We start from the raw sequence: 25,696 nt of genomic DNA, 5'->3' as shown, positions 1-25,696 counted from the left end.
CCTATTCTCAAAATCAAAACCAAAGGCAAAACAAGTAGCCTTTTAGGACCCCGTAATCCAACACAAACTTTGCAACCATAAGACTGGATGGTTTGACGATCCTCATGGTGCTCTGGGCACCTGATTCAACTCAAAATCCTGCAAAATTCTAAGGCAATCCCTGCCTGTTTGTTTGTTTGGCGTGTTGGGTTTTTTTTTCTTTTTTTTTTTTTTTTTTCCTCTGGCTGAAGGTGCAAAGCAAAATAGGTCTGTGGTCCTGTTCCCATTACAGCCTGTGAGAGTTTGCTTACACTGAAGTCACTAACAAAACCCTCAATAGCTTTAATGGGGGCAAGAACAGGCTCACCGTGATTTAGTCTAAAGTGTTCAGCTCAAGGCAGAAAGACGGGGGCTCTTTGAAAATGACAACTTGTGGGTTTTGGAGAGGTCATTAACATATTTGTCATGGGGGAAAGAGGGTAAATAAGGAACTTGAAAAGAAAGACAGATATTAATTACGCTTCAGACAACATTGTTGTGTGCTGATGACATACTGTAGCTCTCCAGACAACTATAATTTGCAAGTGAACCCAACGAGTATGAGACTTTACAACAAGCTGAGCAATTAGTTCTTCCTGAGTTGCAAGAGTGACATCATGTGTGCAAAACATGCCTTCGCCTTCAGCTAACAACACATACTCATTTATTCTTCCTGTAGGGTCACTGTTTGCTGTGAAGGCCATTAAATCATACCTCGGATGGATGTGCTAAATTTCAGATTCTAGTGACTAAGGGTCCCTGAAGTGCACATAAAGAAACGTGTCCAAAGCACCTGCTATCAACCAAAGCAACTACAATAGCTGATTTTATGCCCTATAGCTGGCCTACAATATTCTTGCATTCTTCTAAATACCTTAAGTTATTTTTCCAGGATCTTGAAAACTTGGCCCTGTTGAAGGGATCTGACCTGATAAATGTGGGGGGCGGGGTTTGGGGGGTCTGGAATTTGTCAAGACATTGTTGCAAAGGTTGAAGGGTTGCTTCTGTGAGCTCTTTATATTGAGTTCTGAAAAAACCAAGGATTTTATTAACTAGGAAATGTAATAGAAATTAAATATCTGAAGTGATGTTAATATGTATCTGGGTATAAATTTCCAGTAGTGTGTGTGTGGTTTCATAGGTTGGATCGCTTAATGTTTTGCACTGCATGATTTTATCAAAGAGACTATAAGGATCCATCTGATACTCAAGGAGGAATAAATTATGGCATTGATCTATAGTGACAATTACATTTATTCTTTAATCCGATATGTAGTCCCAGTGGAGCCACATACTACTTACTTGCAGTAAATCAAGCTCCTGCTTAAGTGCTTTGTAGAATCAAGAGCCAAAAAAACCTCATGAAGATTTTCAGCTCTTTTGTCTGTTAGAAGTGTGGTGCAAATTGTTATGTAGTTTTTGATATTTTTGCTGGATTAATGAAAAAGAAAAATGGGATGTGAAGAAGCTTGACTTTAGAGATATATTTCAATGTTTGAAAAGCTGCTTTATCTTTTGAAGAAAACTGTTACTACAAACACAAAATGAGCATTTCACCACTACATTTTTTCTAAAAATAGCAGTGGGCACGAAGATTTGGCAGAGCAGATGCAGAACGGGGCCACAACTAGCACGGCACAGAGAGCTTGAGGAGTCTTGCATCAAATGGGAGCAAGTTTCTCTTACTGCGGTGAGGTGCCAGATGGCTGTACGCATATCCTCGTTGCCTTTCGCCAGTCCTGATAGCATTTGATGCTCAGTGTTTGTTGTTCTCAGTGCATCTCTATCTGTCCCAAGTTTGGTGTCTCCCAGTAAAGTAGATGGGAAAGCTCCTCTTTTTGGCAGCAGCCCAGCCAGACCTGTGATACTCCTGTGCTTCCCTTTGTTCTGCAGATCTGTGAAAGTCCAGGGCAGTGACTTCATTAGAGCAGGATAATTGGATCTGATCACCCACCCCAGGCTTTCAGCAAATAATCTATCTGGTTCTTTTGTTTGTTTCTAGCTCATATGATTACATAGTCCCCAGAAGCTTCTAAAATTAGAACCTGAGGAAAATAGAAACCTGTTCTCCAAAGCTAGCAGGATGTCTTACTAGGAGCTGTTATTGCTATTATTAGGAATATTAATAATCTTATGTTAACCAAAGGCAGGAATGAATCTCTTGCTGGACTGTGCTTGGGATGTGTGACATGTCTTTATGTCCTTACAAAGCTGTGGCAAAAACCATCCGAGAGAAATGGTAATGCTGACAATGGCTGTTACGTAGAAAGGTATCCAGCAGGGAGCTGCGCAGCCTTTTAGTCCCTGCCGACACTGAAGTGTCTTGGTATTTCTTCTGTTTGTGACAATTCATCCCAGCATAGAGACACAGATTGTGTACAGCATTCAATTTACAGTTTTCTGCAGTAAAGTTCCTGTTTTGATCGCAGCAGTGAAGGAAGAGATGTCTAGAGTATGATGGTAGAAGTGCCAAGTGGAGCCCAAAGGGAGGAAAAAAATTCTGAATTCTGTGGAAAAAGTTTGAACCCTGTTCCTCAGCTTCAACTGCAGGGCCTTCCCTCTTAACTGAAACCTGAGGATCCCTTCATATAAGCCTATTCAGTTAACTTCTTTATCTGTAGCTGCCAGCATGGCCACAGATGTGATAGGGGAAACCATTGGTTTTGGTGGTGTGGTCAAAAGAAGAGTAAAGCATGCTTGCATGAACTGTCTTTTTGACTAACAAGCTCTGCACAGCCTGAAGAAGTGAACCTCCCACAGAGCCAGAATCTGCCTGCATCGTGGACCATTCTGGTTGAATTATTCCTCTGGCAATGCACCCCCTGAGCTAAAGTTTAATAATGTAAAGCTGGTGACAGGCTGGTTTAGGTTTTAAGTGCATGGTTTTGATTAATTCACTACATTTCAAGGGCAAAAATGTGTAAACTTGGTTTTTACTGAATACTACACCACTTTCCATGTGTTGTTGACCTACCAAAATTGTACACCTTTTTTGCCTACCTGACATGTTTTTCCACGTATGGGAGAGAGAGAGCTGGGACACTCCACATTTAAATCAATACTTAACAATCTACTTGAAGTTGCACAGAAAAAGTGAGGTTGGGTAAGAATTAGGTTGGAAGCTTTCAATCTCAAAAAAAAATGAGTGTGTGGGCAGAGAGTGCAACTATTACAAAACATACATCCTTGTCTTCTGTTCACCTTGCCTCATTGACACATGGTATACAGAAGAGGTGAAAGTTGTCTCTCCCCTCTTCTGTATACACACATGTATGTGCCCATGCACATACCCACCAAGCTCCCCACACAGCATGTAAGAGAGAATCTACTTGGTGGTTTTAATGAAAATGCAGTTTCATAGCTCTAATGATCAACAGCTGGGAAAATGCATGCTTTTCTCCTTCATCTCTAAACTTATTTGAACGATTTTTTTTTTGTGGCTTTACTGGGTGACTTTCCTGATGAACTGATTTAAAAAAATCATTTAATTTCTTCGAAGACTATAGTGGTTACCATAGAAATACGTTAGCTGCAAAACAAGGAATAATTAGTTTATGTTTGTTCCTTTGTGTCTCCTAATTTCTTCCATTCAGGATTTTTAAGTGTATAATTAAAGGGATTATTCAGCTTTGTGATTTTTTCCCCCCTTCTATAAATTCATTTAAAGACAAAACTCTGATGTCTGTAGAGCATAAATAATAATGATTATATATGGTAATTAGTCCAACCTGTTTGTCCGCATAGCAGAAAACAATGTGTTTTCTGTCGAAAGACTGCAATGCTGACTAGTGGTCACTCTAAGCTTCGACTGCGGCATTCCCAGTTATCTATCTCATCCCTTATGGCTACTCAACTAATTACCCTTAACGAAACATGGTTTGGAAGTGGGCCTCTCGAGGGCACTGCAGGACACCTTCCTGTGTCATTCAAGTTCTGGGGCAAGCGAAATTCAACAAGAAAAGCATCAGCAGGCTCCAGAAGTCTCTAAGGTCAGGTGACAATTGAGCAAGGACGGGGAGTATTGCGACACTGGGCTTTAAGGTAGTTATTTAACACCTCTGCCCTGGCAGGATTTGCCGAGTAGGCAAAGTTCTGCCTGTCTCTGCGGAAGGGCTGAAACTTGTAGGACTTCTCCAGCAACACTTGTGATGGATTGGGCTTTTTTTGCAAAATGGCAGTTTTCCCTGAACACAGGAAAGGGTGTTGGAGCCCTTCAGTTCAGAGTAGTTCAGAGGTTAAATCACTTTGCAGCTATTCTCTGTTGGGAGACATGCTCCTTCTTTAAAGCTCCAAGATGAATAAGCAGGAATAAGAGTCTTATCCCAGAGCGACACAGTCCTGTTCCCTTTCTCCAGTCCAATCAGTCTGGAAATATTCCATACTAGGTAAGGGAAAAATATCATTTTTGTGCAGCCTTCTGTTGCGCATCCAACCAGCCTGCAGTTTGGTAGCTGCTTATGGAGGTGAGAGGTATGGCCCTACGCTCCCCGTGTCCCGAACCAATGTCCTAACCTCCGAATTCTTCTCTGGAAAAGAGATGAATACTGCCAGTACCTGATCTGGTAAGTATATTCCAATGACTCTCCTGGATCTAGTCTTTCAGGAAAAATAGTATCAGTTGGTGTCGTGTGGCTTTTGAGGGCTCTGACCTGAGCCAGATCCCGAGATGCTTTGGCCTAGGCGGAGGGGCTTTGGCTATGTTAATTTAGTCACTTGCAAATGGCTGGGAATTCTGAGCATTACTATTTTGGGTGTGGGGCTTTAATATCTATGTTAGTCCCACTTTATGCAACTTGCTCCTTATTTGACCGTCATTTTCAAGCTTTTCTTTCTCTCAAGCATTTTACACCCTCCGTATCACCTGGGAGCAAAAGCCCTGAAGTTCAGCTGCGTGTCCTGAAACGCATTTTCCGCTCTGCTCACCCTGAACCCACCCATGCCTTCACCTCAAAATCCAGCTGTTTATTTAAGGGCCTAAAGAGGACTCCGCTTAACGACAGAAACCAAATTCGAGCGCTTGAGCCGCGCCGGCAGGCCATGAAAGACCCGGCTGCGACCGGTCCGAGGGCTGCGACCGCCACGAGTGACACAACCCACGCTGTGAGGCCTCCTGGCCGATCCCTTTTTCAGCGGCTCCCTTCGCCTCAGGCGGGGCAGAGCCGCGTTCCCGCGCTCTCCCCTCAGCCCAGCGGCGTTGGTGCGCGGCGGGCGGGCGGGCTGCGCGGGCACTGCGGCGCCCCCTGGCGGCCGGCGGCGGGTCCTGCCTCTGGCGGGCAGCCGGGGCTCTTTCCCCCCCTGGAAGAAATTCGGGGAGAATCTGCGAAACGCTGTAGGGCGCCGGGGAAGGGTTGGCGGTTGGGGTTTCCTTTCGGAGGGATATCCTACCGCTTGTGGAGGCTTGTTTCCCGCAGCTAGTGTTTAGGGCGAAGCGGGTGATGGCTGGCTGGGGGTTCAAACCGTGTCGGGGGTAGCGCTGGCTGCGTGGGGGCTCTGCTCGGTGGGTGCATGCGGGAGCCTGTGCCTGCTTCCAGCGATCTTGTAGAAATCTAATTGGCACTTTGACATCGCCTCTGATATTCAGGACTTAACTTCCAGTGGTTTTTTTTTTTTAGGTTTTTTTTTTTGGGGGGGGGGGTTTTTTGTTTTGTTTCGCATACGTGCGCTGTTTGCTTTAGCTTCTTGAAGTACAAAATTAACTTCCTAATGCAAAGGTGACTTTTGGTAGTAGAACAGAATATCCAGGAATGGACACTCAGGGTAGAGCATTCCACTTAATGCAACTCTCGCACAATTATGAGTTGTTTACCTTAAACATTATTCTGAGGAGTAACAAAAAAAAAAAAAAGTAAGGAAAATTCTGGTTAATAACCTGGGCAAAACAATTATCCTGCTAAGGCTCTTTATTGAATCATGTATGCAAAACACAGGTTTTCGTAACAGATGTATTTAATCTTGATGCAATGCTTGGTTTTAACCCCACAGTGTCTTGCAATTCGGTCAGAGCTCAACTAGTTCTGCTGTGCTTGAATAGAAGAGACTGAGCCAGAAGCCGCTGGGATCACAAAGAGGACTTTGCTATTGTGGAAGCTCCTCAAAGTCTTGTTATTGTCCTATAGTAACCGTAATAATGGAGGTCTGGAAGATCATTTATATAACAGTTCAATGGCTTGGTTAGTCTTCATAACTGTCTGCAACAGGCTTTTGGAAGCTCTCCCGGTGTTTATTGAAATAAATGTCAGGGCAAGAGTATTGTGTTGTTTGTGTCATAGATGTAAACTCTGGCGAAAGGAGAATAACCTTGTGGCATGCATTGCTCCAGAATTTTACCCTTCTAGGGAGAGGGCAGCATCTGGCAGCTCCCTCTGCTCTTTGGTTGAAAAGGCTCCCCTAAAAGCAAATGTGTTAGACTTTACTGCATCATATCCCATGATGTGGTCAGGTATAAATACAGCACTAGATCTTAGAGCTGGCAAAGCACTAGTGGGTCACCGAGACGATTTCCTTACTTCACAAAGGATGATTCTCCTTGCCGAATATTTATTAGGGCTTTATCGTACTTGCTTTTGAATTATCCAGTGAAGGAGTTTCTACAAATGACCCTTTTGCCCCCAAACTATTTCATATTCTAATTTCCTTCTTTAATTTTCTTTCCTTATATTGAGCCTAAATTTCTTTTCATTCAGTTTCCTATAATTGCTCCCAGTTATCCATCCTATCCCATCCTGAATGCTTCCCTCCCCTCTGTGAAGCTGATACCTGTCAGATATCCCTGGACTGTTTCCTTTGGTCAAAGATATACATATGCAATTCCTCTAATCTTCCCTCTACCATCCATTCCCTGGGGCTCTTCATTATTTTGCTAGCCCTGCTCTGAACTGCTTCCCATTTATCAATATTATTTTATGATGGCTTCTGAACCGCTCATGCTGCCTTGCTGGCATTATTCTCTCCCCGCCCACGTACATGCAACCCACGGAGGTTGTGTTTTGTGTACAGACGTGGCTGATCCCACTCTCTTAGCTAAGGAATCTTTCACAAGCAGAGAATACCCTGTCCCACCGTATAATCATATACTCTGTAAGCGGGAGCATGGTGTGTCAAATACTACTTGCGGTTAAATTTTTACCCAGAATAAAACATTAGTGGCAAGAATGACTGATGAGGGAAGAGGACAGTTTGTTCCTGATCACTTAAAAATCCTTTTCTGAAGACTCCTCTAGTGTCTGAAGTCTTTGCTTGCCTGGCTCTTTTGCAGGCAGGAGAAGAAAGCAGGAGCAGTCTCTGAGACACAGCTATAAGTCGTGTAACTTGCTTTTTAAATCACTGTTTACTCTCCATCTGTATTGTCTGCTGAGTGCTTTCAGTGCATCTGTCTCCTGCATGCTGGGAGCCTTGCTATCATGGTATTTCTTGCGACAATAACGGAATATGATGCATTTCTGACGGGGTGTGGTGTGTGTGCCTATGTTGTTGTTTTAAGGGCTTTTTAGCTTATCTGGAAAATAAGCAGTTAGAGTCTGCAAGTGAAGTTGGTTTTGGGTAAAAACTTTTTGAGACTTGACTTTGCCTTAGTCTCTTTGATATAACATTCAGGTTTCATTCTGTAATGGACAAGGAAGTTTGGAGAAATATATGTTTAAGAGTCTTTTTATAGTAAACAAATTATGTTAATATGTAGAACAGAAAACAACTTTTAAAACCACTAAGTGCTAGTAGTGAAATATAGTGACCACCAAGTATTTCATTTCTGAAAATAGACCACCAGAGAATTATATTTCAAAATGTTTCCCTGGTTGGACGTCTTTCTAAAAAGTTAATCTTTACAAGAACAAATGAAAAGGCTCGAACAATAAATCTACATGAAATAATTGTGTCAGTAAATATCAAGCTAGTTAAGGGAGCAAAACTTGAGTGAACCTCACACACACAGCGCGTGTGAACATTAAACCAGACTGTGACTGAAACGGGTGGCCAGACCCTCCTTTGGGATAAATCACTGGCTTAACGTGATGATTTGGCCCAGGGTTTATGATTACAATGTCTTGCTCCTGGTCGAAGTGCAGGATGTTCTGTTGGTTCTCTACTCTACTTATTTGCTTTGACCAATGCTGAGAAGAATAAAGGAAGGATACGGGCAGAAGGCAGGAGGTCCTGGAACAGCAGCAGTTGCTTTGCTCAAAGAACATGCAATTCTGCTGCCTCTTTGGCAGTTATTGTTACTCATCTTTATGCTTCTTAATTTCTTCTTCTCTCTTAGTGCTTGGAAAGGCTGATCTTGGAAATGACCTCTCTATAATGGACAGAATCTTAATGTTCTTACCAATGCTTAGATGTTACATTGATGAAGGGACTCTGAACATGGTGGGACAGGGTAAGGGATACCCAGATGGTGGATGGGAAAGGAATCAGGATGACATAAGATCTGAGAGATCTGTCAATGCTTTTTTGTTGTTGTTGTTAGGCAAAGACAAAGAAAGAAAATATGAGCCCAAGCGTGCCATGGCGATCCTTCTGTGGAAAAGTGCTTTGTCACTGGAGCTCCATCCTTCTCGCTCAGGCCAAGCCAGTTCCTGGAGCACTCTGTGGGTCTGGAAATGAAAAGCAATCAAGGTGGACTCTTCCCTGTTCCCACCATAGATCTCTGTCAGCAGAGTGGGGTTGCATCATCTCTGTGGACCTTCTGGGCAAGGTTGGCCACTAACTGTTGTTGAGGGTTTAAAAATCCAGAAACTCATATCATTACAACATCCATGAATCTGCAGTGGCATTGTGCTTGGTTAAGTGTTTGCTTTGATCTTCCTGGAGAACCTAACCATAGCTAGCTGTTTAATAAGCAAGGAAAGGACTTCTCAAGTCTCCTGACCCATCCCATGAACCACTACAGGAAAAACTACCTTTGTCATTCTAGTGAAAAACTTTTTAATATGTTCTTAAAGACTTCCCGTGATGCTCTACAGCTTCTCCAGTCAACCTATTCCAGTGCTTCTCTCTCTCACTGGAGGGTTTTCTTGAAGTCTAACCTAAGTCTTTCCTGCCAAAGTTTGTCTGTCCTCCTCATTGTATCATCTGTGGATGTGCCCAATTAACTGTTTTCTTGTTTGGATGCCTTTTAGGGACTGTGATCGTGTCTTTCCCTTGCTGGGAGCAGGGCTCAGCACTGAGCTCGGCAACCTCAATTTTCTCCGTCTTCTCCTCTAGGCCATATTTTCAGGTTGTCTGATCAATCCTCTTGGCTTTTGCACTCTCTCCAACTGCTCCTCTGGATCTTTCTTGAAGCTGAAGCCCCAAAGTGGCTTGGTAGTACAGCTGAGACCGCGCTGATAATGAACACAGCAGCAGCATTTCACTGTGTACCCTGCAGGAAAGACTGCATATACACGCCAGTCTGTTATTCAACTTTCTGGAAACAACCTGCAATTATTGACTCCTATTCACTGTAACCCTTTCACAAGGTGCATCTGCAGGTGTGTATTAGTGCTTACTCCTTTCATTTATGACACATATCACCTGCCCATATTGAACTTCATCCATTTTCATTTCTATTGTAAAGATCACGTTGAACTTCAGTCTTGTTTTCTGGTGTGTTTGTAGTGGCTTCCACATTCACATCATCTGCAAATCTAAACGTGTTTTATCATCCCTGATTTTAGAGAAAACATTGAACAGAATTGGATCTGAGACAGTTTCCTGCACATCTTTGATGAATCAACTTGATAATGAGTTGTTGATGTTCGCCTTCTGGGTATGGCTGGATACCCAGGTACCTGGGAATGGGTAGCCACTTTGGCACCCATGCTGAAGAATTACTCAAACCTTATGAAATCAATAGGGCTAAAAGTGGCCAAGTACCCCTATCTGTTTTATCTAAACATGACCAAATCTGAGGCTCTTTTATGCCTGAAAAATTATGTTTGTTGCCAGTTCAGAACAGGAGTTACTGAAACCCCCCAAGGGCAAAAACATTGCCTTCTTTGGGAACTGGAAACAACCTGAGAGCCACAGTCTCATGAGATTTCCAGCTCATACAAACTAGCTTCTGTGTGGGTAGGAAGCATTGCGGTAAAGGGATCTGAAGATGAGAAGGGGCAGAAAACTTCTGAATGTAAAGTGTGAACCAAAGCACAGTGAAGTCAATGGAAACTCTCTGACTGGTAGCTCATGGCCATGTGGAAGGCTGTTAGAAAAGCAGAGCAGAGAGAGAAAAAATATACTGCTGAAGCAAAAAGATTGTTAAGATAGGAGAGGAAAATAGATTTCTGTAGAAACTTTGAGGGCTGTGGCAAGATATCCTTCCAAAGGCTACTTGGAAATGTTTAGAGAAAGCCCTTTCCAGTTAAGTACTAATGATAACAGAGGACCTGAAAGAGAGAGAGGAGGTGGAACAGAATGAAAACAAAACAGAAATACAACAAACTTAGAAAAATTGAACTAAACAAACTGCTTGCTTTCTGAAACTCCAGGTGGTGTGTGCCAGCCTTCGCACGCTTTAAGGTTTCTGTTTTGAAAATGTACTTTCTCCTGTCTGGGTAGTGAGCACGTATGTCGGTGCCGCAGGGGAACTGCCCAGCTCTCTGCAGTGCAGGAGCAACAGGGACGATGGAGCTGTGTGCTCTGTGTGTCTTTGGGGCTCAAAGCCATGCAGCTTTTTTCCCGTCCTCCTCTTTACTTGTGCATTTTGCTCCCATTCAAATAAAGGCTCTGTGATGTTGCTGGTTGGGTGTCAGCGTTTCCTCAGATAAATACTCTGCCTCCTGCCTTGTCCTGCTAGTGGCTATTAAAAGTGGTGCTGTTGGTACCTTTTTGGCATCTGCATGGGTACATGTGCTTATATACAAGTCTGAAGGCAGAATTTGTCTATGCTCTAACATTTTACCAGCAGTAGGGTAGGAATTGGAGGAGAATTAGTCCCTGGCTGCTGTTTGGTTTCTAGAGCTTGTAGACTGACTGCTTGTTACAGTAATGAGAAATGCAAGTAAGCAGCATCGCATCAGCATTTGCAGTCCCACTTTCTATTGCTGTCATCAAAGGGTTTAGGAAAGTTTGCATTCAGAGTAGTTTTTTTAACAATGCACGTATGCATTTGCACAATACTCTCTGGGAAATCCTGTACTGTAGATAGCACCTTATGGGTAAGGCATGATTTGGGTTTGGGTACTTCGTTCAGTTGTCATGGCCAGGCGAGAACCAGGATTGGAAGCAGAAAGTCAAGGTAAGTCCAGATGACCCAAGAAAGAAGTGTGGCTGGGAGCTGGATCACAGCCAGAAAGCTAAAAAAAGTGACATTGTACCACCCTGGTGTATGAAGCTGATGTGGATTTTAAGCAGACAACTGGAATCATCCTGACTCTCAAAAAGCACTTAGAGCAAACACACTTGGAGGATTGTAGATGCCCACACTTTGCAGATAATATTAATTTCTGCCTTTTTTTGGTTTGGGGAAGCGGAAGCTTTGTACTGGCTAAAAATAGTGGTGCTTACAACCACTTACACACTTTCATTGTATTGCAGGAACAGAATTACTGCTTTTAGCCTGGATTTCCAGCTACTGAAGAGTTAGTGTTGAAATCTGGAGGTAAAATTCCATGGTAATTTCCTAGCATTGGATTTCATATGGTGCTTTCAAGTTTACCAGCCACACAATAGGCTGGATAAAACTGATAGTGATAAAATTAGCAAGAAATGTGTTGCTATAGAGAATCCTGAAATGGCATCGATAGGAGCCCCAGGAACACATCAAGGGATTATGAACAGCCTCTATTGTGGTCAAAAATAAAGTATTTACACAACACAGACCCTGAAAGTGAAAATTGCAGAAACATTTGCTAGGAATGAGAAATTCATCAACTGAAAAGTCACATTTGCAACCTAAGAGTAACCTTTTGCTTTTAAGAGCAAGGGTTTTTTTATTAATCCTTTTTGCTTCATTTTTCTCCTTTTTGCTTTATATTGTCCCTCCAGCCTGGAATAAAATAAAGCAAGGGATTGTCACAAAATCTGTGCACCTTCTATAGCTCATGTGAAGTTTAAAGAAAGACATAAACAGGAGATACTCAGCTGGCCTCATCGGAGTGCTAACTTTCACTTCTAGTGAACACTCAAAATTTGTATTTTGCATGATGAAACCTAACTATATGTCATAATAAAGGATCAAACCTTATTACTTGTGTACCTAGCTGTATGTTAGGTTTTGTCCTACACTTGGAGGCTATTTTAGATGTCCAAGAAGTGCCAAGGTCTCAGAGTACTGCTTGAAACCTCCAGGAATACTTTGGTAAACAGATTATAAACTGTCTGTACCAAAATAATGTCATCGCACCAGAGTACTGGATGGCATTTTAGCATTGTCGTTGGACTTTGCTTATCACTAAATTCTTTTAAAATTATTATTATTTTTTTAACCCACTGGTAGGTTGCCGATTGTACAGTGGTTTAGATCACATGCCCTTTTTGGTGTTCTTCAGGAATGTCCTATTTTTTTTTTCTTTCCCAAACCCACTGTCATACAGCCCTTCCTGTACCTGTGCACCTGGGGGAATGGAGTGATATAAATTTGGAAAAGTCTTCAGCCTATTAATTGATGTCTGATTCATGTTCCAGTTCTACAGACAAGTTTTATTATCAAAGTTGTGCTTTTTAATCCTTTGTTACAAAGACTGAGAAACTATCAGCTATAGTTAAAACTGAACTCTAGTAACCATGAGGGAAGAAGGCGGCTCTTGAAGCCATCAGATTTCTTTAAGAAAGCAAAGTTAGTCAGAATCATCATCTAGATTTTATTGGATTTATGTATTTCACTTCATTAATTTTTAAACTTTGGTTGCAAAGAAATAGATATCCTCTTTGGAACTGCGTAAGTATTGGGATGTATATTTAACACATGATTCCCAGAAAGATGGGATTTTGAAACACACAATGTTGTAGCTATTACAAATTAATGAATGTTCTCTTAAATATTTCTGTTTTATATCTTTGCTTTCTTAAAGCTTTGCCAGTATAGGGGAAAAGAAAGCTTAATAAAAATAAGCAAATTGCTTTTCAGTTTACTAGAAGTGGTTGATTTCTGTGGATATTTGAATGCCTCTTCCAGCAGTGCTGGGAAACCAGTGCATGGATCTCACGAGCTTCTGAATTGGGTCCTATGGTCTGAATCGAATCTGGTGTGAGTTGTCATAGTCCTGCTGAACTCACCAGAGCTTTACTGATTCCCACTAGCTGACGATGTAGTCTTTTTTCCCTAAAATGGGTGCTTAGATTTTTATAAACTGAGCATTAGGTGTGTTAGAGAAGCATCTCCACTGCAGGATTAATCCGAGTTCTGAGGTTTCGTAGAAAGCCCACCTGGCCAAGAGCTGTGGGGACCCAGCGGTGAAATGTGAAGCCCACGGGTGACAACCTCCAGCCAAACTCTGGGTAATAACATCTAACCCGACTGCGGCTGTTGGTTTCAGGGTGTATAAGCCAAGTCCTGTATCAAAGCATCTTGCAGCAGCAACGGCTATTTGCTGTTTGCTGGCAAGGAGCCTGGGGCTAGATCACAGCAGCAGCATGGTAATAAAAGACAGGGAGAGGCAAAAAAAGAAAGAGGAGGACTGGATGTGTTTTTTTGTGATCTGGTAGGTATCTGTTTTCTCCAGTTTGGAAAATATTTGAATCCTCCCATCTAGAATTAATAGGAGAATGATCAAGTTCGCTGAATATTCATTTGTCAGCAGTGAGAAGGGGGGAATGGACAACGGAGAGCAGGACTGCTCAGGCAGGTCCAGCCGTGACCAAAGGTCCCATACAGGACCCTGGCCACCACACCAACTATAAACCCATATTTCTCAAATTTTAACTTGCTGCTTTAGTTCTGCCTAAGATCTTCTATGTTGCAATTGCCTCACTCAGTAGTTCAGAAATTATTTTTCTGCTAAAAAAAATATGGTGTGCTAAATGCCAAAGAAATATTTGAATAAAAGATAATTATTTCACTTTCATATGTTTGGTTGTGCTTTAGTGCAGGCCAAAGCCAGGTCCAGAAGCCCCCAGCTGCTGTACCGTGCACCAGCAGCGCTGGATGCGTTGTGATCAGCTGTAACTTATGGAAAGCATATAAAAGTTCATTACTAAAGAAGTAAGAGAGAGAAATATAGAGTTCAGTACACTCAAACTACGAATTTTAAAAGTTTCCATTGTTTACTTATCTAATTAAGAATCTATCTCCATATAGGCACACGAACGGCAGGTACAAATATATCTAGATGTCTATCTTTGTTCCACTGTACGTTTGCCTGCAGGTCTCTATAGATAGAAACATAAAACGGCGTGTATATCCTGCTGGCTTTTGAAACTTACAGAAAATTACCAACAGTTTCTTTTCTCTAGTTTGCTCAAATGCTTGTGGTTAAATATTCTGAAAGTATAGAATTAAAAAAAAAAAAAGAGAAAAAGACAAAAAGATTTAAACACTTTGAAAATTAGTTGCTTTGTTAAAAATGCTTTTTTTTAAATAAGCCAACACATTATTTTGATTCTCAGCCTCTGCGTGTCCTATTTAATAACATAAAATTGGGTAATACTGCTGATAAATATTAATTCAGAGGTGGATTCACGTACCGTGTGTGGCACCTGATGGCTGGAATTTAAGAGTGAGATGGGGGGATTTACAGAGCAGGGCTGGATCGCGTGTTTGTTACCAGGAGAGTCTGGATATAATAAATGAAGCTTTTGCTCAGAGCACACAGAGCCCTGTTGCATCTTAGTAACTGTCTCAAAATCCATACTAAAAGGAGTAGTTGAAAAGAAAAAATGTAAATAAGATTAAGAGGACTATTTCTTGTAATTATTTTATTTAAATAAGAATCAAAACATTTGGTAGCAGCACTTAAACATGAAGAGTTAAATAAAAAGGGAAAATTCCTTAATGAAATTGTACCAAATGAACATAATGAACAGAAATCATATTTAATAATTGAATTAATCTGGCTTTTCTCATCTTTTGGTTAAATTTGATTATCTTCCTGATTATCCATTAATATTCAAAATCTACAAAGAGTATGAGCACACCTGGCCTTATTTGCTAAAACAAGACTGAATCAATGGGGACAGCACTTTGAATGTAATAATTCACATCAGTACTTGAAGACTCAAAGGAACAAAGATCTGTAATGTGTTATTTTAAGCAGTTTCACTTTGAAAGTTATTAAAAAAATTGGCCATAGCTTAGTAATCCGTTAAAACAAACCCCTCACTTGTAAATTTATGATGCTGTAGTGTTGTATATGAATGAGTGTTCCTATTTAAAAAAATTTCTTTTCACTGCTGTGTCATGTAATACTGAATTAATTTGATATTATTTCTAGTTATGAATCTACTGGGCTTTCTTATTCTTGATACTGTTAGGTTTTATCTTATGCACTTTCTAATTATAAGTCCATTTCTAATGACCTTGGTATGAATTACTAGAAAAAAGTTAATGGCTTAATCCTGATATCCTCAAATAAATAATGACTGGACAATGATCTCAGTGACACGAGGAAACCTCCAGCTTTCTCTTGTGATTTATAGCCCTAATTCAGGAAAGCTCTTAAGCACAGGTATTAAGTGAATCACCCTCTTAGGTCTCAGTGATTTCAGGGGAGTTTCAGAATCAGACCATTTGGAACATATTGTTTATATTGCATCTGTGTCAGCTGCACCAGAACAACTGGTTAAAATCCAGCTGGCAAAATCCATCCAGTCTTGCAGGGAAAAAACCCACTTCACTAGATTTACAAAAATTAATATAGAAAATCATGAATTTATCTGAAAAAGTTCTAGCTCAGAAATGAAGGCAAACACAATACCCACTATTTTAAGGCGATAATTATTTGCTGAGTTTCTGTTTCTTCAGCCGTGTGCTCTGAGGGGTTGAGCATCAGGTGTCTAAGGAACTTGCAGCTTTTTTTCTGCTTCAAACTTACTAGTTACAAGTAGCTCAAGGAAAGCTCTTGCAAGCTAAGTGAATTTATTACTATCCCAGATCTGTTATAAACCCAATTGTTATGAAGATGCAACTGGCTAGCCCTGTTGTAGGGAATTGTTCTTTTCCTCAATTGAATGGTTTTAATTTTCAATTTACTTCCATGTGTATGACAGCATGCAAGCTGAAAACTTGCTTTCTGTGAGCATTCATTAGTAGTAGAGGAGGCTCACACATACCAGTTGGAAAGATTAAAACTCAAATTAAAAAAAAAAAAAAATCCATGAGAATAAGCAGAATCAAACAGCAGCAGATCTGTATGGCGTTGTCTTTGGTGAGTCTCTGTAGCTGTGACCCGTTCCTGGGTCTGCAGCCTGTAAGGAGGTGAGACATTTAGCTCTGAGGTGCCACAGGTTTTTGAGAGGAGCTCACCGCCGCTGTCCATCAGCTGTGGGTTTGAGGAGAGCTACGTGCTGGTAGCCCTAAACCCGAGGGTTGTGAAGGTCTGACCCTGTGTGGTGCTGAGCACTGTTCCCCATCAGCTGGGGAACCCCATCACTGCACGGGACACAGCCCAGGAGAGAAGTTCAGATAATCTCCTGGTAGTGTCGTGGGGTGGTGGTTTCGTGGCAGTGGATGGAGGTGTCGATGTTCTCCAAGGAGAGCGTTCCTCTGGAAGGACTGTCTCCCCTTCATCGGGGGGGTGGGCAGAACTGCCTCTGGTTTTGGTGGAAGCTCTTTGTGTGGACTCAGTTTGGGCTATGAGAGAGCTGATGGCATGAATTTGGGATCCACAGTTTCGGGGAGAGTTTTGCCTCAGTGAAGGACCTGAAGCAGCTCTAAGTTTTTCACTTACTAGATTGTAACGTGGAGCTATGAACTAGCTGTATCCCCCGATCTGACTTGGGTTTAGCAGAGATCTGGGAGGCCTTTTCTTAGTAGAGTTTTTGAAAAAGATGGTTTGCATTAGAGTGCAAGGAAAATTGAGGCTTAGTTTTGTGTATACAAAGGCACCGAAATGCGACATTAGGGGTGGTTGAAAGGCGAAGGCATCGCAAGCGTGCGAGAGCACATGTGGATGCTGGAGCTGGAGATCCGCATGTTGCAAGGAAGGGACGGAGCAGGGCCCTCGGAGCTCTTCGAACCTGGAGACCTGGCCCGGACAGTGAGCCGCTGGTCCGCGAACGGCTCCTCGCAAGGCCGACTGGTTAGACTTTGTCCAAAGGTATGAGTAAAGAGAAATTTGTAGGGGTTGATCTTTGAGGAAGCATCGTGGCAGGCTGCGTTGCGAGGGAGATGGGCTTTCAGCTGCAATTTTGGTGGATCGCTTTGGGAAGCCTCCTACAAAACGGTACAATCCTCGCCAGCACCTCTCAGAGCCAGGCTGAGCGTTGGGGTCCGGTCCTGTCCTCTCACCTCGCCAAGGGCTCTGCCTGCAGCATTCCCACCCAAATCTATCCGCTTTCCTTCCCGCTGCAAACTAGCCCCTACCGCCCATCAAGCATCCCTCCTGGCTCTCCTTGCTGCAGGTTTCCCCGTCGGGCTTTGCAGCTGAGAGGAGCCGGCACGCCGGTGTCCTGGTTAAACCACGACAGCCGGCATCATCCCCTGCCCCCCCCGGGAGAGCGTGGCACGCAGCCGGAGCAAAACCGGGAGGTCTTAAGCCATTTTCTCCAGCGTCTAGTTTCCTTTGCAATAGTTTGGGTAGTTCTGTTAGCGAAAATTGTAACGAAGGAAAGTTTTAATTTGAACAGTCAAACAGACACGCACACACAAAAAAGAAGAATGATCTGGAAAAAAAAATCCCCCAAACTCCTTTCGCCTGCCACGCAGTGAGAAATGGAAATAAAGGTGGCCACTGCCTGTACTCGACAACGCTGCGACATGTGATATTTTCGGAGGTATCTCGGGAGCATCTACCACATTTTACAGCATGTGAGGCATATCATCTGGAGCCGTTTTGATCTCCTGTAACCTGTTCACAAATGCATATATTTCATAACAGGCCCTGCGCCCCGATAAGGATCTCTGAGTTTCTTCTGCGCGGTATCTGCAAACAATTCAAAGCTGTTCCACACAAACAAATGTGAGAACCCCCTGACCACAGACTGCCTTTAGAGCAGACCAAGATTTGATGTTACTCATATCTTCCAGTACCTGTCAGAGTTCAAACAGGAAACCTGGTTTTTCCTCTCATGTCAACAACTTTTTTTTCTTCTTTTTTTTTTTTTCTGAACAGGCGTTCGGCAGCAGGCTCGCGCTCAAGCGGTGGAAGTCCTGTATTTCTTCAGGACAAACAAGTACTTGCTCTGGTACGTCATTGCTGACATTAACAAGAGCTGAATATGTGGTTTTCAGTGATCCTGTGGGTGCTTCTATAGAAACGGACATATTGGCTTTGAACAATCACACAAAAAAGGAATTCATTCATACAGGATATAGGTAATGCGCAGCCGAGGGCTTGCCGCAAATAGTGCTGTGCTTGGGAAAGGTCAGAAAAAACCTGGGTACTCTTTCTCCTGGTACTGCTATATTTTGTGCTTACACGGTAACACTTTTATTGCTTCAGCCTGTTTGTCACTTATATGATATCCTGCTTGCCAATACCCCAGTGATGTCACGTGAAAAGTTTGAACAGAATAAATATTCATATTTACTGATGAGGAAGTTTCATCCGAGCATCTCAACTGTTAATTAATTAACATGTCCCCAAAAAGCATGGAAAAAAGCCTCATGCCCAGGTCAGACATTTGGCTGTAGCTGCTCGTGTATGTTTTGGCACTGCTGGGAATAGAAATTAGGAATTACAGCTGACATACATCCCCTTTAAGCGGTACTCATTACTTATCTTTCATGATGCTGATCAATAAATGTAGTCAAACCTGAAACTCTCAGCACTTTCCAGTCCAGGGTTGGAAATGCTTTAGTAACATTTAACTTCACCTCCCCATGAATGTGGAAAGTGGAAGTTTATAATGGAGAATACTTCTTGACATGGACTAATATTTGTAACAGAAAACACCAGCTCTATCAAGGAACAGGCTAGTTCTGAGGATCATTTTTCCCCGTTTGATTTATGCTTGACAGATGCAAAAACCATCTCAAATACAGCTGCGTTAAGAAAAGAACACACAGGCATTTCCATGACTTTCATCTTGCTTTGTATTTATGTCATTATAAAACATGCTTTTGTGGCATGCATAATCAAGGGGCAGAACATCTGGCAAAATCTTGTTACAGCAAAATGTCCATGAAGTTAAATATGATAGTTGTCATCTTTTTTTAAAAAAAAAAACCAACAAAAAACCCAACCCAACAAACAGCTGGATAATATTATGACTAGTAATAATACTCACTGTGAGTGATACATGCTGAAATGATGGTTATAGACTCACAAGATGCAGAGAGAAATCAGAGTTTCTTGGTCGTGAGCAGGGGCAGACGAGTGTGTGACAGTGGGTACCTCTGAGCTGGTAAAACGGCCTTTTGAGGCACCCTCGAAATCACACAGGCCTTTCTGGTAATATGTGCTTTGTTTGCTCTTTATTTCTACATTTCCAATAGTGTTTCTGCCCAAATTATTAAGTTATTTTAGTTCTGTTGCGTTTTTTTCCAGTAGCTGTTTCAGGAGCCAAGCACTTGATTTAAAATCCAAGGTATAAAAGCTCCCAGAAAATGGCACTGTTGGTGCTGGTGTTCAGCATGCTCCCATTGCTCAGCTGCAGACCTGAAAAGTCCTTCAACTCTCGCTTCCCCAACACATCTCTGCCTTAAACGCTTGTAGACCAGTGAGAAGAACAAAGGAATTATTTGCATTTAGTAAAAGAAATCTTTCCTTTCTAATTTTCTTTCTAACTCTTAATATTCCGTGAAACTTCAGTGGAAAAAATTCCAGGTATGGGCTGCTTAAAAGCCTGATTCAGAAAAGAAATGCGTACGTAGGACACACGGCTAAAGTAAAGTACGTGCTGCAGCAGCCTGCTGAATAGGTAAGTACCTGTGGTTCGAATGAGCAGCTTGTATCAGAAATGAGTATTAAAGCATTTACAAGCTCTTAATTATTTGCCTCCTGCTTTTCAAAATATCTCTGTGTGTCCACCTGGTTGACGCCCCACGTTATCCATAGGATCTTCACCTACTGACTGTGATTCCCCAGGGGCTGAGCCTGACTTTGAGGATGCCGGTGCAAGAACATGGGTTCTGCAGATGTTCTGCCAGGCTTCCCTCGCTGCAGGGGGATGTTACGCAGGGTGGCAAGAGATGGGCTGACCCTGGGAACCGGCCGGCGTCATCTGGGTGCAGATTAAATGGATTAGTTCTTGGTGCTCCCATTCCCCGAAGGCAACGCAGTGCTCCATGCGCACCGCCGTGTTCAGAGGTATCTTTATGAAAGTGCTGCTGATCCCCGCTTAGTCAGGGGTGTGATGAGCTGCAATTAGGTAAATATAAGTAATAACAGTCAACTACTGTTTTAGGGCAAACTGAGCTTTACCCAGTAATTGTAGGTATTACTGTTACCAGTATGCATACAGTGGTATATATTTTTATGTTTATGAAAGCTTACTAGTAATTGAACGGTAGATTACTGCTACTAGCCTGTACATTTGGGAGAAAACAAGTAATTTTGTTGCTTTTTCATGGGTTCTGTTACAAATAGCAAACCTGATCACTCCATAATATTTAGAAAACGAATGCTGGAAAGTTGCACATGTGTTAGGAGCATATGCTCACGTAACCCAGCGTCCATAGGAGTTGTGATGAACATATGCATTTGGGTTTATGGAGGGTTTTAAAGTGATTGAAGAGGCCTACGGAGAATGTAACATCATGCCCCAAAGAGAGCGGCGCAGCGTGCTGACCCCCTGCGATGTGCAATGGGTATGTCACCAAATTCAGCTCCCACGGGCACGGCCAAGCTCTGGGAATTCAGTTGCTACAAAAACCTCACTGTTTGTAACTACGCTTCACGCTTTTACCAGGATCGTTGCACATTTAAATTGCCAGGGCCCAGCCTAACAGCCTGCCTGGGTGGTGGTCTTAGAGGTGGGGGGTCTGACACCGGTGGTTTTCTCAGCTACGCTTCCCATTAGCACAGACAGCCAGAGCCACGGCGGGGTCAGCAGTATCCTGATGCTGCGTTTGTCAGAGAAGGAGCTAACCTGGTGCCACAAACTTGTTGAAATTGGCAATTCTTTCGGACTCTGGGCTGGATTTTATCCGTTTGAAATGGAAAACTCTATACCAATATCCTTTCATTTAGCTACCTGTAATATTTTACAGTACAGAAGGCAAAGAGACCAGCTGCTTGAATGAAATCAAACGTTTTCCAGATTCTGCTCAAGAGTGATGGTCAGGAGCCTTTGCTTGATTTCTCAGACTCCACAGGGTAAGAAAAGGGGATTTGCTGGGGACCCCCGAGCCCCCGAGGGAGCTCAGAGAGGGACCTGGGCTGGTGCACGCGTGGCAGCACGTGGGTTCCCTCGGGTAAAAGAGCTGTTAAACTCTTCTGTGGCTTCCACCCGCGGTGATCCGGGTGCTATCTGCTCCCTGACACGCTCGAGTTTTTCATTTTACCAAGGTGGCAGGCCCTGGGTTTTGAGGCAGGACGGGGTACGTGCACTCAAAGCAACGTGGAGAAGGACTCGCCTCTGCGATGCACTGGGACTGCCGGCTTTATACCGGCTCAGCAGGGCAGAGAGAGATTCGGGTGGGAAACCACCGCCTGCCCCGTGCTGGGTCGGCTGAACTGGGATGTACTTTTAGGAGGCTGCAGAGCTGCTTCGTGTCTTCAAGGCCATAACCTCGGTCGAAGGTGTCAGGGTGGCGTGTGGTGGGGAAGAAGATGGTCCTGCCTTCCTCTTCTGCTCCCCCCGTGTTCATCTGTGCAGCTCCAGCTGCAGCCGGACAGGCTGTCTGCAACGTGCAAGGGTTTCGCTGGAGAAAAACAAGCATCCCTCGCTGCTGTGCCGAATCCTATCTCGGCTAATATCAACCACAGCAGTCACGCATGCCACAAGATCATCACTCAGGCCAGTGGCAGTCTGCTGAAAAACAAAGGGTTCCTTAATAGTCGAGATAGGAAGGAAGATAAGGCACTGCTGTGCTCTTTAAAGCTGAGTATTTATGCCTGAATAAAGTTACTCCAATTTTGGAGCAGGGTGTTTGCCTGGAAAGCCGGTATTTACATTCCACCCCAGGGACTGAAGCGCCTTTGCACGCTTTCATGTATCTCCTTTCTTCAAAGTCATACGCCTTACCTACAGCTTCATTACTGCCGACAATTACAACGTAGAGCTCCCATCAATCGTTTTGTAGCTTTTTTTGATAAACGGTGGTGGCATGCACAGAGGCATATACAAGCTAAGTCTGCACTTCATTACCCCACTCAAATAAAACGTTGTGCGCTTCGGGACAGCCCTGTGAGTTAGGAAAATGGTGTGTTTTACAGATGGGGAATTGAGACAAAGAGCGGGTGAGCGCCTTGCCCGGGATCCCACGGGATGCTGGCAGCAGGGAGTTGTATTTCTGTCTAGTGCCCTAACCACTGAACCATCCTGTCTCCTGCTTTCGGGCGAGAGAGTCTGAAAATGCCATTGATTAGAAAGTGCTGGTGAAGAAAGGTAGGACTGACTAGACTGTACTGGGAGACATGCAAAAATAAACAGCGTGATGTAAATTAGCTTTGTAAAACTTCTTTCTGCTTTAATAATCTAAGATGCTATTTAGAACACACGGGCAAGGAGATGTCTGGTTTTTTAAAAAGCAAGATATGATTTTTAACCAGATAAAATCCCTTTAATTAGTCTGAAATTTTTGCTTATGTTTTTTAACAACATATTTCCATGTGCTTGCCAGAAAGTCGGGGAAACATGGAAATCATTGACAGTCTGCAGCATTCACTGCTGGGATACAACAGATTATTTCAATGAAGCCTACATAAATTCTCTGCTTGTAGAAAACATTTGTTTGGTGGTCCCTTTGCTTTGCTTTGTCATCTTCCACTGCACATCTGTTTTGGGATGGAATAAATGAGCCCATGCTTGAGAATCAGGTTGTTTATATGATGCAATATTTAAATCACATTTGTTTTTCGTAAGTCTGGAAAACTAATTGTCATCTTGGTGGCACGGGTTACAATAACAAAGCCCTCTTGTTATCATGGGTGAGCTCGGGCCACTATGGAAAGCAGTTTTCTCCAAAATAGAGATGCATCGGCACTCAGTTGAACTGATGCGGGGACAAGGCTTCTCCTACGGCTGCTCAGCACCAAGGTGGCCCTGAAGGGAATTTTGCAGCCTACCACGGTGCAAGAGATGGGGATTATTAGTTAGAATAAAATCGCAAGACCTCTTTGTTCATGCACATCCCCGGGAGATGCGCACGAACGGCTGGTGGGGAGATGCTGGACCCTCTCCCGTCCTGCCAAAAGCGTGGGGCACAGGAGCAGCTCAGTCCCCGCCGTGGAGCTGGATTCAGGGCGAGCGCATACTGGGGAAAGGAACGATCTCGCATATTTTCCATTTAACTAACCACAGGCGGTTTGTTTTTAAGCACTTCGGTTACTGCATTGCGGTGTAGGAATGGGCTGCATCGCCGCGTACCTCCCACCGCCCCTTCCCCGTCTGACACCCCAACACGGCGCGGGGCTCCGGGGCCGAGAGCTCAGCCCTGGCCGAGGAACCATCCTGCTTGCTCTTCCTGAAATCCTCTTTAATCTTGAAAAACTGAAGATATTTTCCCCAAATCTCTGGTTGCCTCTGTGAGATGTCCGCTTGGCCCCAAGCCTGGCTTTTACCCCCGGGGACACCGGCTCCTTTCTACTCCCGCGCCTCCAAGAAGGGTGATGCAGCCTTCACCCTGAGCACTAATTACCCATCTTTAAATTGGCACGACGTTTTCCCATCAGGTTTTAAAGCCGCTGCGAGGTTTGCGGTGACAGTTGACAAGCTCAGGTGTCACCTCTGGCAATCAGACAATTTGTCGAGGTCCGCCGAAGCAGAACCGCGAGAACGGGGGAAGGGGGGGGTGTGATTCGGAGAACTCTGCCGGGGAAACCACGGTTTGGGATGTGTGCCTCTCGCCCTGCCGCCCAGCTCCCAGCCAGATGGCCCCATGGCGTGCCTGGGGCTGGCACCAAATGGGGAACACAAAAGAAATATTATAGCGGAGAAACCCCCCGCCTTCCCCCCCACCGAGGCCCCCTGATGGGAACACAAAGCAATTTTCTATTCTTTCGGAATTTCTTCGCTGTCTTTGTTTCCAAGGTGAGAGCAGGTGGTTGCGTACACGAGCGGACCTTTGGCCTCCGTTTTTCACAAAAATGCCTGTACAGCCGGGAAAAAGCCAGAGCATCACTTTGAGAAGGGATGGTTTTTTATTTGCACCTTCTAACGTGACATTTTTTCCACAGCCGTGCCATGCACAGCCAGGTCTGTGGTTCCACCAGACAAAGCGTCAGCAGCTTTGTGGACACCCTCCACCCTCAGGGACTCCCCCGGAGCACCCTCCATCCCTGCGTGGGCACCCACCCGTGTCAGCCCCCCCTCGGTGGCTGCTCCCTCGGGAGACCTCTGGGTCTCCCAGTTAATGCCGGGGAGGGAACCCCAATGCTAAACAGGGGCAGTGACAGCTTCTGCTCTCAGGGGTTATATGGTCTTGGAAGAGGTGAAACCTTGACTTTCCAGTCACTTACTGGCCTGGGTAAAAGAAGAGCTGTGCAAATAAATGCAATGTATAATAAAAGTGAAAACTGTCAGAATTGGGTATTCACATTCACTGTAAAACTGAAACTCGATTTTTTTTTCTTTGTTAAAAAATTCACTGGCGCTTTTTTTTTTTCCATTTAGAAATGAGTTTTTTTCAAATAAAGAGATGAGGCTTTGTTTAGAAATGAGTAAAAATTGTCCTATGTTTAAGCAAAGGGGATTTGCAATGGGAATATCTCGGTTGGCACAGTGACATACATGTGCATGTTCCTATGTGAGAACTCTGCTTGACAAAACAGAGAACCGAAGTTGGGCAATGGTGGTTGCAGCATCACCCAAAAAGGGATGGTGAAGATGCTCCACAGATACACTCGCCAGCTGTTTGCCAAGTCAGAGAAGAAATCCTTTTCTTTCTCCACACTCTTAAATTGTATTTTTGTAAACTTTTTTTCCTTTGGGCAACTGGGCAGCAGAAATACTCCATCGCTACAGGAATGCCGGCCACGCTTCCTTAGCATCCCATTCTGCTATTAGTAAATGAGCATGATTTACATTAGTGGTAATGATTTGCTCTTCATTTGCACTGTTCAACTTGACAAGGGCTCTCCTCCGTTTGCTCTTATGTATGTGACTGCAGAGCCCTGGCCTGCAGCGCCCGCACAGTCTGATCGATGGGGCTGCTGCTCTGGGAGAGAGCAGAATGTTTCTGCTGGCTTAAGGAGGAGCTAAACAAAGCCCAAAGTCAGATATTAATTACATGTTAATAGCCTTCTTATTTTTCAGAATTACCCACGGGTTTTTTTATCTTTCCATCTTTGAAAGAATATAATCTTTTCTGTACTTTTGCAAATCTCGTCACTGTTTCTGCAAGCTCTCTGCCCTTTCCAGCCATTCCCCTCTTTCCATCATGGCTGCGGCTTTATTTAACCGAAGCAAAAAAAAGTGGATTTGCTGTCTGCTCAGTGGTAATTATGGTGATCGCTTTAGCTTTGCTCAGTGTTGAACTGCAGCAAGCTGTGAGCTAGCACAAGTC

This window comes from Buteo buteo, chromosome 24 (assembly GCF_964188355.1).
Source record: "Buteo buteo chromosome 24, bButBut1.hap1.1, whole genome shotgun sequence".
Lineage (NCBI taxonomy): Eukaryota > Metazoa > Chordata > Aves > Accipitriformes > Accipitridae > Buteo > Buteo buteo.
This window is presented reverse-complemented; position numbering follows the sequence as displayed.